Raw genomic sequence first — 16,808 nt, forward strand, 5'->3', positions numbered from 1 at the left:
TCATTCTGCTCTTGGCTAATCTTCCCTCCTTCCCTCGGGAGCATGAGAACAAAAGGATGCATCAAAGGCAAGGGGGTGGGGCTCTCACTGCCATTTAGGGCCACCATTTTACCTGATCGAAAATGAGACGCAGAGATCCCATTTCTTTCCCTCCGGCATCTTGGGTTATCTACAAAATGGCTTCACAAGGCCATAGGTAACGAAAATACACTACTGAATCTCAAACGTGGCTTGACCCCTGGTTCCGTAATCTCACGTTCAACCTCCACCCACCCCCTCTACTCTTAATTTGCAAATCAGTCATTCCAGGAGACACAGAGTGAGTGCCTGCTGGATGCCAGGAGCTGTGTTAAACTTTTTTTTTTTTTTTTTAGCAAACAACTCGTTTAACTAAAGTTGAGTTTCTCCATCAGTAGCTGCCATTGTGGTCTATCTACCCAGCAGAAGCATGAATACATGCGTTGTGGTGGAGAGGTAGGTATTGAGTTTATAAAATGTAGAAGAAAGACATACACACATAAAACAAGAGATCTGGATTGCCTGTGGCAAGTTCATGAACCCCCAAGTAAGTGAGAGTTGATGGTGTTTTTTTTTTTTTTAATGTTTATTTATTTATCTGTGAGAGAGAGAGAGAGAGAGAGAGAGAGAGAGCACAAGCGGGGGAGGGGCAGAGAGAGAGAGAGAGAGAGAGGAAGACACAGAATCTGAAGCAGGCTCCAGGCTCTGAGCTGTCGGCAAAGAGCCCGACATGGGGCTCGAACCCACCATCCGTATGACCTGAGCCGAAGTCGGACGCTTAACCCAGGTGCCCCTGGTTTTTTTTTTTTTTTTTTTAATGCTTATTTATTTTTGAGAGAGCGAGCAGGGGAGGGGCAGAGAGAGACAGGGACACAGGATCCAAAGCCGACTCTGAGCTGACAGCATGGGGCTTGAATTCATGAACCGCAAGACCATGACCTGAACCGAAGTCGGATGCTCCCCCACCTGAGCCCCCCAGGTGCCCAGATGGTGTTTTCTTAGTTGAGGGTGTAATTGACATGGAATAAAAGGTACCGATCTTAAGGGTGGAAGGACATGAGTTTTGACCAATGATAGACCCGTGTAGCCCACACCCCTATCAAGCTATTGAGCACTCTGTCACCACAGGAAGTTTCCCTGGGCCCTTCCTCAACCAGCACCCACCCCTGTTCATTTGTAAGAGTTCTAAAGTGTCTTTATACAGGCATATCCCAGAGATATTGTGGGTTGGGTTCCAGGCCACGGCGAGTATTGCGATAAAGCGAGTATTGCAATAAAGTGAGCCGGATGAATGTTTTTGTTTCCCAGGGAGTATAAAAGTTATAGTTATGCTCTCCCATTGTCTGGTGAGTGTGCAATAGCATTATGTCTGAAAAACACTGGACACACCTTAATTAAAGAATTCTTTCTTGCTACAAAATGCGGAACATCGCCTGAGCTTTCTGTGAGTCACGTCACTGGTCACAGGTCAGCCTAACAAAGGTGATGGTAATGAAAAAGTTCAAAATGTTGCAAGAGTTACCGAGACGTGATACAGAGACATGCAGTGAGCAAAGGGTGTTGGGAAAACGAAGCTGACGGATGTGCTTAACACAAGACTGCCGCAAACCTTCAGCGGGCGAATAAAAAATGCACCATCTGCAAAGCACCATAAAGCAAAGTGCAATAAAATGAGGGAACTCTCGGGGCTCCTGGGTGGCTCAGTCGGTTAGTCCTCCGACTTCGGCTCCGGTCACGATCTCACGGTCTGTGAGTTCGAGCCCCGCATCAGGCTCTGTGCTGACAGCTCGGAGCCTGGAGCTGGCTTTGGATTCTGTGTCTCCCTCTCTCTGACCCTCCTCTGTTCACGCTCTGTCTCTCTCTGTCTCAAAAATAAATACATACATACATACATACATACATACAAAAAATGAGCTAAGTCTGTATTTTGGCCGAGAAGTAGCTTGGACACCTGGGACACTTTCAAAGTGACCCTAAGATTGTGTATGTTTGCTTGGTGGGTTGTGCTTAGGTGGCTGTCCAACACCTGCTTTGGGTATTCGGAAGGAGACTTTCACTAAGGGCTGCTAGACATTTCTCCTTAGGGAGGGATTCACAAAATTGACCCTTTGAATTAGGAGGAAACCGTCTTTCTCCTCTCGGGTTTACCCAGCAATAATCCCTCAGCTGGCCTGGAAAACTGTCAACTCAAAGACAGGGACGCATTTGGCCACTGTGGAATTCTGGCCCTTGGGCCTGCTCCTCTCTTATTTGTGAAAAAGGTGAAAACTTAACAGGCGGCTATTGGCAGATACTTCGGCGTAGGTCGCTCACGTTTCTGCATGTTTTGCAAACAGAGGCACTCGCAGATTTTGTTCCAGAGTCACTTCCAAGATATTTGCAGAGCAGACCACGGTAGAAGATAGAGGTAGTGTCGCGTTCCCAAACTGAAGGCAGATCCGTCCAGGAAGATAATGAAAACGTCTTTCCCTCCACCCCCAGGGCAGAGAACAGGACTCCCGAGACCAATATCACACTATAGGTTAACTAACTAGAATTTAAGTGAAAACTGGAAACAAAACAAAACACAAAAATACAAGAGAAGGGTCAGGTTTTCTAAGTTGAAAGTCCGCTCCTCCGATGCCGTCCGCTGAGCGTGCCGTTGTCCCCTGGCCCTCTGCGCCTTACCCTGTGGGCACCAGGGCTCGGGGAACCGGCACGAGAAAATGATCCCCGGGATATCAGCAGTGCTATGAGAGAAACCCACCCTTCCTCTGACTCAGGGGTCTCGTGTCTTCTGCCAGCATTCCGGAATCTGTCGTAGGCGACCCGGCTCGTTTGCAGGTAAAATCTCAGACTCCCTGTAGCTCCTGACAGCTACAAGTCAAAACTGTGTCTCTGCCGTGTTCTGTTGTAGCCAAATCAGAACTTGATTGTAACAGTTGGCCAGAGGGGATGCTCATGGGCTAAGAGCATTCGCTTTCAGCCCAAGTCTCAGCACAGGTGTGCGTGTTCTTGTTCCGAAAGCAGAAAGAAGCCGAGGGCTTGGCTGCGGAGGTAAGGAGTAAAGGGCCTGGGTGGGGGGGTTAGCCTCAGCTGACCCAAGCTCTGTCTCCCCTGTCTGACTTGCCCTCCGCTATCTGGCTTTGCTTCTTCTTCTTCTTCTTTTTTTCAGTGCTTTAAAAAGTTTTTACTCATTTATTTTGGGAGAGACAGAGCGCCAGCAGGAGAGGGGCAGAGGGAAAGAGGGAGAGAGAGAGAATCCCAGGCGGGCTCTGCAGGGTCAGCACAGAGCCGGACGTGGGGCTCGAACTCATGAAACCGTCAGATCGTGACCTGAGCCGAAATCAAGAGTCGGACGCTTAACCGACGGAGCCACCCGGGCGCCCCGATCCTGCTTTGCTTCTGATCAAAACTGATGCCACCCCTCGCTTGGGTTCTCCACTCTTCTCCACTCGGTCTGCAGGAAGGCAACGCTGAGACCACGAGTAGAATTTTTAATTCTCACTACAGCTTCTGGAGCTTTGTTGTTTTGTATACTTGCGAACGTAACACATGATGATGGTAAAACAGTTATGATTGAGAAAAATCACGGGAGGAGTAATATGGAATGTTCATCATCACACTCCACAGGAAGCCCTGTGAACATTTCGGTGATATCTTCCTAGGCATTTTTCTACACACGTACATATTGCGTTTTTATTTGGGGTGTATTTTCTTCACTTTCTTTGGTCTTTTTCTAAGTAGAACTTTCTTTTCTCTTTTAACAGCGTAGTGTGGGGATCTTGCCCTTTTAACCGTCTAAAATGTGACATTAGTTTTTTTTTTTTTTTTTTTTTAATTTTTTTTTTCAACGTTTATTTATTTTTGGGACAGAGAGAGACAGAGCATGAACGGGGGAGGGGCAGAGAGAGAGGGAGACACAGAATCGGAAACAGGCCCCAGGCTCTGAGCCATCAGCCCAGAGCCCGACGCGGGGCTCGAACTCACGGAGCGCGAGATCGTGACCTGGCTGAAGTCGGACGCTCAACCGACTGCGCCACCCAGGCGCCCCGGGAGTGTGACATTAGTTTTAATGAATATGTAATGTAGGCGTATCCTTAGTTATTTAACCAATGTCTTTGATGTGGAAATGGAAGTTGTTCCTCGTTTTTCAGTATCATAAACAATGCTTTTATGACCTCTGTGTGTGTGTCTCCCTACCTCTATCTATCATCTATCGAACTACCTATCTATCCACACTAGCTTGAACATTTCCTTAGGATTTATTCGCAGGAATGGAACTACACAGTCAATTGCCTCCAAATTTTTCCTTGTCCCAGGTTTATTTGCCTTCGACTCCAATAATCTTTCCTTCTGATTACAAGGTTGTGGTGATTTGTCTGGAGAAATCAAACAGGTACATTTCTTCATTCTTGGGTAGGTTTTGTTCGGGTCAGAGTGCAGAAACAAGCTCATGTTAATTTATGAAATGAAGAAAGTATGAGCAGAATCCCAGTCTACTCCTTTGACCTGACAAGAGGACATGTCTGAGCTTTAGAAAAGAAACAGGAAACACAGAAGGGAGGGGTCCAATGCCACGAGACTCTTCTAGCCTCACATCTCCGCTCCTCTTGATTTTGGAGGACTGGCTCGTTCTACAAGTGGTGAACATGGAAACAAATGGTCCCCAAGGTTTACATTGTATAGCCCCAGTTTTGAAAATCCTGGGCAAGTTGCTCATTGGCCTTGCTTGATTCCACCACCCACCCCTCGCCCAATCAACCTTGGCCTGGGGTCAGTCACATTGCTCTAACACAGCAGATCTATAGGCATCTCTAGGGCAACGATAGGAATCAGGGAGGGAAATATTCTCAGAAAAAAACCTGCTGGGCAGACAGCTCCTTAGGTATCTGCTAAATCTATGGACATGTGTAAACCTAAGATGTAGTTCAAGATCGGGGGTGGCCTGAGTGGCTTAGTCGGCTGAGCGTCCAACTCTTGATCTCGGCTCAGGTCATGATCTCGTGGTTTGTGAGATCAAGCCCCACGTCAGGCTCTGCACTGATAGCATGGAGCCTGCTTGGGAATCTCTCTCTCCCTCTCTCTCTGCTCCTCTCCTCTACCCTCCCCCACCTCAAAAATAAAAAAAAAAAAAAATGTAGTTAAAGATCTATTTAGATTTCTTTTCCTGGCCACCTTTCTCAAATCGGAAGCTACTTTTCAAGTGAAAAATTTCAAGTGAGAAAATTTAAAAAAGTCACATCTGAGACTATAGCCGAATGAGCTAAGAGAAGAGAAAGTATAGGGACGAACATTGTGTTGACATGTATGAAATAACATGTATAGATAGGCGGATGAAATAACACCTACAGTTACATGTATCAAATAACTCTTTTCTTCCTTTTCATGGGTGTCACCTGCCATTCTTCTGCAAAAAAAAAAAAAAAAAAAAAAAAAAAAATCTCACTCCCAGGAAGCGCCCTAGTCTGTGAAGAGATCTTGTTTATGCTGCCTCTCTACCCTTATTTTAGAAAGTAATTGGTCCCCTCTTTTCTGGAGACTGCACAGGTTTGGGGATTATAAAGACCGAAACTTTACTCCCAGCTCTGCCATTAAACGGGCACCCCTGGCTGGTGCTTAGATACCCTAAACCCGTTTCATGAACTGAACATATCAAGGGTCTTGCCCTTTCCCTCGTTATTTGTTCCAGATTGTTCAAAATTCACCTCCCCTTACCACCTCACTCTGATGGCATTCCTGTCCCCACCATTCGAATCTATTCCACACCTGTCATGTCTGTTACTCATTTAGAAGCTAAAGTTTATTGCTTTGCCTCCAGGGTGATGGTAAAAAATATTTAACAGCCTGTACTTCATGGTCACTGACCAATTACAATGGACGGGGTGGTGATGGACAGGGTTCTGGAAGAAACTGCAGATCCCAGAGTGAGGGAGAGGTCCGGAGCCCAGGGGAGGAGCCAGGAACACCGAGTAAGGGGAGGGGGCCCCTCAGGATGCTTAAGGCAGTTCAGAGGAAAGTGATTCAATAATTTAACAACCAGTATGATGATAACTGTTTAAACAAATATCAGTTCTATTGATTTCTTATGGTATGTTATTCTTCTTTCCATTTGGATTAGAAATTCCTCGAGGTCTAAAAGGACGTCTGTAAGGGTTCCTGGGTGGCTCAGTTGGTTAAACGTCCGACTTCAGCTCAGGTCATGATCTCACGGTTCATGGGTTGGAGCCCCACCTCAGGCTCCACACTCCCTCTCTACCCCTCTCCCACTCGCTCTTTTTCTCTTCTCAAAATAAATAAGTAAAACTTAAAAAAGTAAGAGTATGTCTGAAATTTCTTGGTATCCGTGGGATCCAGCCCACAGTCATCTTTTGAGTAAAGAGGGCATTTCTGAGCCACATCGTTCAGGAGATGTCAGGGTGGGGAAAACACTTGGTGCTGAGAGACGGGTAGTACTTGACTAAGAAAATCAGAACTTAAGGGGCACCTGGATGGCTCAGTCAGTTAAGCGTCTGACTTCAGCCCAGATCATGGTCTTATGGTTTGTGAGTTTGAGCTTCACGTTGGGCTTTTTGCTGTCTGCACCGAGCCCTCTTCGGATCCTCTGTCCCCTCCTCTCTCTCTGCCCCTCCCACTGGTTCTGTCTCTCTCCCTCTCTCTCTCTCTCAAAATAAATAAACTAGAAAGAAAGAAAGAAAGAAAGAAAGAAAGAAAGAAAGGTCAGAACTTAAGGTTGACCCTTCCCATACCCAACACTTACAAGGGTTAATTTTTTTATTCCCTTTGAGATCTGAGCCTTTGTGGGACTGACTACCTGACCAGCGACTTACTTCAGAACACCTGAAGTGTGAAAAACCTGGTGGGGATGCCTCGTTAACGCAGAATCGGACTGTGAGGAGCTTGTATTATTACGATTCCAGGGGAAAGTTGAGTTGCTGATGTCCAGAAGTAACCCTCACGCATCTTATTCCCTGCTTTTCCCCATTTGTGGTGGTGACGGTAAAGTCACGGAGGAAGGGGGAAAGGTGTGTTTAGAATAGAAACCTGTCATGCGAGGTGGAGACCGGGAATGCATCCTTCATACACGGGTTTGAGGAAGCAGTTGAAAGAGCATCAGTAACACTTCGGGTATATTATGGGAATTGTATTATACTTTTATGCAGCTGGCCCGATGTAGAACATGACTTTCTCAGCTGCCTCCTCTCTAAAAGCAAGACGTGGGACTCAATTTCAGTTCCCTGTTGCTGTGTTACCAGCCACCTCAAAAGTCAGCGGCTTTACGCCGACCCCCATTTGTTTATTCATCATTCTGCAGTTGAGCCGGGCTTCGCTGGGCGGTTCTTCTGCTGGTCTCACTGCTGCCCACTCATGTAGATGCCACCTCCTGGCAGCCCAGCTGAGGCTGGGCAGACCGAGGTGACCTTATGCCCATGTCAGCCAGGATGCCTCAGTTCTGTCTCATGTGGGCTTTCCAGCAGAATGTTCTGAGTTTTTGACGTGGGGCAGCACCGTTCGGAAAGGAACATGGCCCAACACCGGAGCGCTTATCAAGCCCGGTGACGAGCGACGTGAGTAACGCATCGCGTTTGCTGGTGTCCTGGTGGCTAAAGCCAGATCCCTGGCTGAGCCCAGAGTCAACGTGGAAGGCAACTACACAAGGTGTAAGTCAGGGAGGCCATTCAAGTCACAATCCATCACAGACTCCATCTTCTCTAAAGCTCTTTCCGCTACAACATTCCGTCTCCCTGGGGATGTGAGTTCTCATTTCGAAACATCAAATTTGGAAACATACTGCTGGAGCCCAAGCAGCCTGAAAATTCCCTACTATCGCCAAGACGACAAAATGGGAGTGATATTTCCTTTTCGTACATATCAGCACTTTTAAAAATATTAAATCTCTGGCTCTTTCAGATTGGGCTACCCATTCATTTTTGTTAGCTGTCACTTGGGCAAAACTGTAGCAGGAAGTGAAGAGTTAAAGAACGAAGCCAGAACCCGTGTGGTTAGGAAATGTTTGCACCTCATTCTGTACTCCGAGTGTATTCACAAAATCACAGAATCTATATTTTCTCATTCATGATAGCAGGCCGAACTCATGCGTATGCTTGTCCTCTCTTACCAGATCTTATTGAAATTACAAAAAACAAAAACAAAACCATATCTTAAAATAAGAAAGGCAGAAGTGCTTTCTGAGGAACAGGAAAGAGCACACTCAAATAGAAAGTGGATGGGATTCGATCAGGGTCTCTCCAACTCGGCCCTATTGACATTTCGGACTGGATAATTCTTGGTTGTGGGGACTGTCCTGTGCATTTCAGGATGATCGTCGGCCCTTCTGGCCTCCACCCGCTACAGAGTCGTGACAACCCCCCAGCCCATGACAACTAAATGTCTCCAATTGCTAAATGCCCCCGGTGGAAGGAGTATAAAATTGCCCCCAGTTAAGGATCACTTGATGGGCTGGGTTGGGAGAACTGGAGTCCAGAACACGTGAAAGAGGAGGTCGTTTCAGAGGTAGGAGACTTTCAGAAACCACAGTCAACTCCAGCCAGAGCAAGAGTGGTCTTGTGAGTGACCTACACGGTGAGTAACAAAAGGAGGCCTGTCTCCAGGGCAGCAGGGACAATCACTGCCTTCTCCCTCGTGGCCCCCAGAGGCTGGCTAGCTTCAAGGGAGTTGCTCCCAAACCGAACCCCTCCCCCCCCAACCCTTACCCCCAGAGCGACTCTTCAAATAAATGGAAGGACCTCGTTTAGTGGTTGAGGCTGGAGAGCAAAGCTGGGACTCAAATGTTCACAACAGCATGGAAGAGAAAACACGGAAAGAAAGGCGACTCGGCTCAGAAGTCAAACAAAGACCCTTCTTGCCTTGGAAATGGTGAAGCCACTGGGCTGTACCAGCCCCCACCACATGCTCCTCGTTTCCACCCAAGCCCTCCAGTTCAGGGGAAAGACTCACCGAGGAAAGGAAGATTAAATGAAATGCAATGCAGTCACTGATACGGCTGCAGTTATTAATTGGTTCCGGAGGAGGAATGTTCAGTAAGACTGTCAGACATTTGATGACACCAACACATACAAAAGAGAAAAAAGGTAAATGAAAATGAATACTAATAAAAAGCGGGGTTTTTTTTTTTACCTTATTACTAATCAGATGAATGCAAATTAGAACATCTCTTTTAATGTATTACGGAGGCAGACAATAAAAAGAGTGATAACATCCAGTGTTGGTGAATCTATGAGGAAATAGGGGCACCTGGGGGGCTCCATCGGTTAAGCGTCGGACCAGCTCAGGTCACGGTCTCATGGCCTGTGAGTTCGAGCCCCATGTGGGGCTCTGTGCTGTCGGTTCAGAGCCTGGAGCCTGCTTCGGATTCTGTGTCTCCCTCTCTCCTTCTCTGCCCCTTCCCTGCTTGGGCTCTGTCTCTCAAAAATAAATAAACATTACAAAAAAAATTGTGTGAAGAAAGAGACACTCTCAGATACTGTCAGTGAGAGGGCAGAGCCCCTTAAAAAGTTAATTTGAAAGTATCCATCAGTGGACGCCTGGGTATCTCAGTCAGTTGAGTGTCTGACTCTTGGTTTCAACTCAGGTCATGATCCGAGGGGTGTGAGATCGAGCCTCAAGTTGGGCTCTGCTCTGAGTGTGGAATCTGCTTAAAATTCTCTCTCCCTTGGGCTTTCCTTCTCTCTCTAAAATAAAATAAAATAAGATAAAATAAAATAAAATAAAATAAAATAAAATAGTACCATCAAAATTAAAAGTACACAAAGTCTTTGCCCCAGATATTTTTCATCCAGAAACTGTCTTACAAAAGTATTTATATACATGCTCCAAGATGTATGTGCAAGGATGTTTGCAGAAGCACTATGTGTAATATAAAAAAAAAAATAATAATAAGGTCCAACGTAGATGGCTTTTTAATAGAGGAACAACTGTGATACGATGCCCATTCATAGGATGACATACATCTGAATGTACTGATAAGGAAAGATGCCAGGTATTAAGTGAAAAGAGTAAAGCTCGAACAATACGTATGTTATAATGCCTTTTATGTCTCCAAAAGATTCCCGTGTGTTCACACGTGCACACGTACTCACACACGGCATATAGAAGTGCATAAGGGTCTGGCAGGAAGAGGTAATAGGGAGAGGTCATTTTTATAAGGGGCATATGATACCTCCGTAAGCTTAGAAACAACTTTTACAAAGAGAAGTAAACACGGCAGGTTAAATCCTACACATTTCATAAAGATCACATCGGCTCCCTTTAATTTAAGACAAGGAAACTAAAGATTCCTTGAATGAGAACACCAGTGTTCTGGTTTCTACTCTTATACTCTTTGAATTTATCATGTTCCTTCAAAAAAATCTTTTTAATGTTTATTTTAGAGAGGGAGAGAGAGCACGCCTGTGTGCACGAGCGGGGGAGGGGCAGAGAGAGAGACACACACAGAATCTGAAGCAGACTCCAGGCTCTGAGCTGTCAGTACCGAGCCCAACGTGGGGCTCGAACCCACAAACCGTGAGATCACGACCTGAGCCGAAGTCAGAAGCTTAACTGACTGAGCCACCCAGGCGTCGCTCTCCTGTTCCTTTTAAACGTCTAAGTATGTTATTGTTTATGTGAAGCCATTTATCACAACTGTTATCTTAATCGTAGTTTTGCTTATTTAACAACCACTGTGGCTTAGAATGTATTTATCTAATACAGTTTATAGAATCACCATGCCCTTTACAGAGATTTGAGTATTATCCAAAAAAATCCTTACCTAATATTTTTCTCCAAGCATAAAATTTTCACGCGATTTTTAGTCGCGTTTCTACCACAGCCGATCAAACAGTATACGTATTTCCGTGACTAGCACAAACACGCAGCGAGAGAGGTGGACGAGAACCGTGTGGGGCAGCTGGGGATAGAGCCCTGTTCTGGATGTCCCGGGGAGACCCAGGCTGCTCTCTGAGATCACATTCTAGAAACAGTGGGTGACGTGTACGTTTGAGAAAAAAACCTCGCAAAGAGTCATCCAACCCCAAGGACGATTAAGGACAAACAAATATAATCCTGTCTGAGAACGCAGGAGATAACGGTGGACAAGGTGGATATTTCACTTCAAGGGTCCAGGATATATATTTAGAACTGGCTTCCAGGTAGGTAAAATTTGAGCCAGACTTTAAAGGGGTAGAAGCGACTTCAGGATGATAGAGGCTCTTCTTCTCCTGGAAGAATGTCAGATCGTTCGGACAAGATCTCAGATCACATTTCGTTTGCCTCATCTTTATTTATTCAACATGGCTGATTCCAGAAGCCTTGGGAATTTCAGCAGAAACAAATGTGAAAACCACGGCTGACCCACTTTGAAAATATGGAAACTTAACGTTTTTTTTTTCCCTAAGGCTTTGACCAAAGTTTTTTTTTTTTTTTTTTTTTTTTTCAACGTTTATTTATTTTTGGGACAGAGAGAGACAGAGCATGAACGGGGGAGGGGCAGAGAGAGAGGGAGACACAGAATCGGAAACAGGCTCCAGGCTCTGAGCCATCAGCCCAGAGCCTGACGCGGGGCTCGAACTCCCGGACCGCGAGATCGTGACCTGGCTGAAGTCGGACGCTTAACTGACTGCGCCACCCAGGCGCCCCGACCAAAGTTTTTTTAAGTCGAAAAATGGACTCTCTTCAGGCTTGAAAACCATTACTCAATATTTTAAAGTGGGTGCAATTTCACAAAATTACTTAGGATTTGACCAAAACGTCTAATACTTATTTACTACCTTTGATCTGGCTTGAAAATTACATTTCTCTTTTTCAAATACGAGTCAATCAGAAGGACTCAAAGACAGGCCAGAGGTGGGTGAATTTCAGAGGCACTCGCCTCTTCCAGTGAGGATTTCTGCTCTCCATCCTGTTCAGAGCTTGGTGTAAATGCAGACAAAATGTGCTCATGCAAGCATGTATGTTCCATGTCATTAGAGCTGGAAACTTCTCTGAGGGAGGATCAGTACACTCCCCTGCTGTCAGATTAGCACCAAAATGTTCCATGGGGGAAATACGTATACGGGAGGCTTTTCATTGTCTCCTTTATTTTCTTTGCATTACATGGAAAAGCTATCGAGACACATCCTTCGAAGGAGCAAGGCTTCTGCATCTTTGCAAGTATACAGTTTATCGGGGGTGGGGAAGGCGGGTACGGAGGCTTTGCGAGCTGGCACTCATTGCCCTCAGAAGTGCTTTCTGGGTTCACAGGTGGAGACGAAACGCCCGGCCGTGCTGATGTCACTCGCTGATGAGGCCAGGCAGCGATCCAAACCTGCAGATCAATAGGGACGCAGATAACTGTACCAGGCCGCCTTCCCTGATTTCACTTTCTCCCCAGTCACACAGCTCCTCACTACGGTCATGCAGGTCAAAGGAGAGATCATGCCTAGGTTTCAGATACATACAACTCTTGTCCCTGCAGAGCCAACCGTCGTGAACTCCTGACGAACAAATGGAAAACGTGGCTCTCCTCCCCAGTCCGGACAGCATCGTCATCACGGCGTGCAGCCAGTAGCCTTGTTTTTTGCAGGCTGGGCACTTCCATCAGGCCAGCTCCACGGGCATGAGACTCCATTGGCACTCTTGGATTCCTGACTCTGACTGTGGTGTGTGAGTGGGGGTGGGGGGGTGTAGGTTGGGAACGTTTTTTTGGATGCTTCGTCAGAGCTTGCTCTAAACATTCATGGAAAAGGACAAGGCCCTCATTCTTCCACCACGGCTCACCCCCATGTTAAGTGAGATTCCTCCAGGGGCACCTGGGTGGCTCAGTCAGTTGAGCGTCCAACTTCGGCTCTCGTCATGATCTCGCGGTTCGTGGGTTCGAGCCCTGCATCGGGCTTGCTGCTGTCGGTACAGAGCCCACTTTGGATCCTCTGTCCCACCCCCCACCCCCCATCTCTCTGCCCCTCCTCCACTCACACTCTCTGTCAAAAATAATAAATGAACATTAAAAAAACCCCGAGAATATTCTCCAGACAGGCCTTTCTGCACTGCTTCTACTGATGAGAAGTATTTATCGGAGGGCAGGCTTGGAGGTTCACAGAAGCCTCGGAAGTAGGAGCTTGTCTGAACGCTGGACCTCAGTCTTTCTTGGGTGGATGCGGCCAAAACCCCAGACTTGAAAGCATCTAATCATCTTGGAGCCTACTAGACATTTTGTTTCCCAGATGGATCATTTCCACCCATCTGGACAATTTGGACTATTTAATCGGATTGGGGGTTTACAAACTGGGATTAAAAATAAACAAAACCCAAACCTCTCTCACTTTTTGGTCCACAAAGACATCCTTAGTTGCACACTCTCTACTATTCAATCAAGCAGATAAGAAACAGGACACTGAGAGGGCTGAGAACTGCTCTCGCTCACTATTTAACGGTGCTTGTCTGGATGCTTAATTAAGATCTTTTGGTCTGCCAGTAGTGTTCTCTTCTCGTGCCTGGTCATGGGGTGGAGACATGTCAGTCCCTGGGCAATTCTAAAGCCCCAGGGCATGGGCTACAGAACCAACTGGTGGGCAAAGCTGAAAGAGTCCCTAAATTAAAAAAGGATACTCAACACTTCTCTTGAAAAGAGTTTAGCGTAAATGTAACTTGTTATCAACTTCATATATGTACACAAATTGCAAGGTCAAAGAGTACTTACTACAAGACATATAAAGAGAAAAGTATCTTATGCCTCTAAACCCAACCCCATGCCCCAACCGCCAGGCAACCAATCTTTCATTCTTTTAGTGTTACTTCTGGTACTTAGCTCTGCTTTTCTAATGACCATGCTTGTTATTTGTTTATTTTTCCAAGTTAGATATTATCTATTGACTTTTTGTATCAAAGGATATATGGAGAATCTTGTAGGGAAAATCTTATAGACACCCACAGACACCCATACTGTGCATGTTCTCCCCACATCCTCATCATATGATAATACACGGTCACCTTACAATTAGGTGTTTACATGTGACCATAGAAATTCTGTTCACAATGGAGATGTATAGTCATAGCACATTTCTTTCTTCCCCTCCTCCTCCCCTCCTCCTCCTCCCCTCCTTCTTCTCCCTCTCCCTCTCCTTCTTCTTCTTCTCCTTCTCCTTCTCCTTCTTCTTCTCCTTCTTTCTTCTCCTCCTTCTCCTTGTCTTCCTTCCCCTCCTCCTTCTCCTTCTCCTTTTTCTTCTCTTTCTCCCCCTCCTTCCTCCTTCCTTCTTCTTCTCCTCCTCCTCCTCCTCCTGCTTCTGCTTCTCCTCCTTCTCCTTCTCTTCCTTCTCCTTTTCCTTCTCTTTCTTCTTCTCCTTCTCCCCCTCCCCTTCCCTCCTCCTCCTTCTCCTTCTCCTCCTCCTCCTCCTTCTTTTTCTTCCTCTTCTTCATCTCCTCCCTCCCTTCCTCCCTACTTTGCTTCCTTCCACAACTTTCCTGGGGCTAATAACTGGTTTATTTACTGTTCAATGTTCTATGTTCTATAACTAGTACTTCTACCAGATTCCTCAACAAAAGAGATCCTTTGATTTTCTTGGAAATGTCTCCCCCGGAGCCCTCCACCTTCTCTAGACTTGATACACGGCTATTGTCCTGGTATATGTCCTCATCATCCTCTGGAGAATTTCATTGGCTGCTCTCATTTTGGGGATCCCCTGTTCCTGCACCCCATGTCTTCCTTTCTTAGTTTACTCTCTTGTTTTGGTGGGGCCTGGGCACCAAGCCATTGAAGGCAAAGTTTTAGGCATTGCATATTTGAAAATGTCTTGATCACTTGGGTGGAACAGAATTTTAGGTTGGAAAAACTCCTTAGAATTTCAAAGGGCATTGTTACACTATCTTCCAGCTTACAGCTTTGCCGCAGAGAATCCACTAGTGATCTGGGTTCCTGATCCTTTCTAACTTGCTTTGAAAGCTTTGGGAGCCTTCAGAATTTTCTGATTCTCTTGTTTTTTTTTTTTTTTAATTTTTTTTTCAACGTTTATTTATTTTTGGGACAGAGAGAGACAGAGCATGAACGGGGGAGGGGCAGAGAGAGAGGGAGACGCAGAATCGGAGCCCGACGCGGGGCTCGAACTCACAGACCGCGATATCGTGACCTGGCTGAAGTCGGACGCTTAACCGACTGCGCCACCCAGGCGCCCCCGGATTCTCTTGTTTTGTGTTGCATCTTATCCGACCCTCCTTTGTGTCTGCTATCCTCAAGCCCAAGGCTCCTTCGCTTGAATTTCTCTAGAAATTAAACTTGTTTTTTTTTCCTTTTCTGCAGGAATGGGGCGGTGAAGTCAGCTGGTGCCGTAAGACTTTCCATCAGCCTTCCTGCTGGCACCTTGATCACAGACTATTGCCTGTAGAACTGTGAGACCATAAATTTTGGCTACCCAGTTTATGGTACTTTGTCACAGCAGACCTAGGAAGCTAATATACCACCTGAAATTTGACCCGCTCTATAAAGTTGATCCATAAGAATTATGCCTGGGTCCAAAATCAGTTTGATCAAATTCAGTTTTTTAAAAAATTAACCATTGATCAGAACATACCAGTGAGGGTTCCTGGGCATGTACTTCTGTCTGTTAACCCGGCTTTGTCACCGGAACCTGGTGCATTAACCCTTCCCCTTTGAAGGGAAGCACATGCTCCTTCCCACTTTGACTAGTCCCTCTGATGCAAGGACCACTGAGCAATCAGTGTTCCCTCCTCCTGGAATTGGGCAAGAGGCCACAGTGTGTATCGTTCGCTGAGCCTGAGGCCTTGACAACAGCAGACAGCAGCGTGAGGAGCTCAGGTGGCTAAGCCATGGGCCTTCTTAGGATGGACAGGATATGGTGGCACCGGAAGGCCGAGAGTGTCCAGCAAGGAGAAGTCAAGCTCAGAACCCTCAGTGGCACACGTGCGAGACTGGGCAGGAGAAGAGGAACCAGCAGAGGAGGCTGAGAGGCAGTTGGCCGAAAGGTGGCAGGAAAACCAGGGAGAAAATGTCTTAGAAGCCAAGGGAGAAGGGCACTCATAGCGAGGGCAGCCCGTGCCCCTGGAAGGTCACAAGATGAGGACCAAGACGAGGCACCGAATTTGCAGACTGGGAGCCACCGGCTTTTCGACACGCTATCTCTGTGCCACGGAAGCTGGGTTAGCGTGGAACGGGAGATGGGCCAGAGGTGGTGGAGAGGAGAGAATACAAGTGGATATTTTGAAGGGATCTCCTGGTGCAAGCAGAGAGAAGACAGGAGGTAGCATTAAGGAGGGGATTGTTCTCCTGGTTTATTAGTTTATTTTTAACATTGAGGAAAGAATGAAATGTTCGTGCTCTGAGGAGAGAGGAGAGACAGAAGCAGAAAGAGAGAAGAGATCATTGGGAGGAAAGTCCCAGTGGAAGAGGCAGGGGCATGAGCTCAACGATGGAAAGGACCGTCTCCACTGAGCTGAGAAAGGAGCACATGCAGATATAGACTCAGCTGAAGGGCTTTGGTTGGGGGGCAGGGGCAGGCAGGAGACCGGCGGAGCTCTGGGCTTCATTTTGCAAGGAAGTAAGTAGGAAGAAAGGGCAAGGGAGCCCTGGTTCCTTCCAATACTGTGACTTAGCACAAACTGCTGGCTCCCTTGCCCAAGACCAGTGTTGGAGAAACAAAAGAGGGAGACAGAAGGAAACAATGAAATAAAATTTGTTAATACAAAGATTTTAAAAATGACTTAGAGGGGCGCCTGGGTGGCGCAGTCGGTTAAGCGTCTGACTTCAGCCAGGTCCCGATCTCGCGGTCCGGGAGTTCGAGCCCCGCGTTGGGCTCTAGGCTGATGGCTCAGAACCTGGAGCCTGT

The 16,808-nt window shown here is 46.6% G+C and overlaps 2 long non-coding RNA genes across 2 annotated transcripts; one reads left to right on the forward strand and one right to left on the reverse strand.

The window, feature by feature from the left end:
- Nucleotides 1-8,989: 8,989 nt before the first annotated feature.
- On the reverse strand, nt 8,990-10,902 carry LOC123609686. Its single transcript, XR_006717898.1, has 2 exons — nt 10,769-10,902; nt 8,990-9,044 (listed from the first exon to the last, which is right to left on the reverse strand). It is a non-coding gene; the product is annotated as an uncharacterized LOC123609686 (long non-coding RNA).
- A 157-nt stretch (nt 10,903-11,059) lies between these two features.
- LOC123609685 lies at nt 11,060-16,159 on the forward strand. Its single transcript, XR_006717897.1, has 3 exons — nt 11,060-11,147; nt 12,452-12,635; nt 15,266-16,159. It is a non-coding gene; the product is annotated as an uncharacterized LOC123609685 (long non-coding RNA).
- The last annotated feature ends 649 nt before the right edge of the window (nt 16,160-16,808 follow it).

Source organism: Leopardus geoffroyi, chromosome B2, assembly GCF_018350155.1.
Source record: "Leopardus geoffroyi isolate Oge1 chromosome B2, O.geoffroyi_Oge1_pat1.0, whole genome shotgun sequence".
NCBI lineage: Eukaryota > Metazoa > Chordata > Mammalia > Carnivora > Felidae > Leopardus > Leopardus geoffroyi.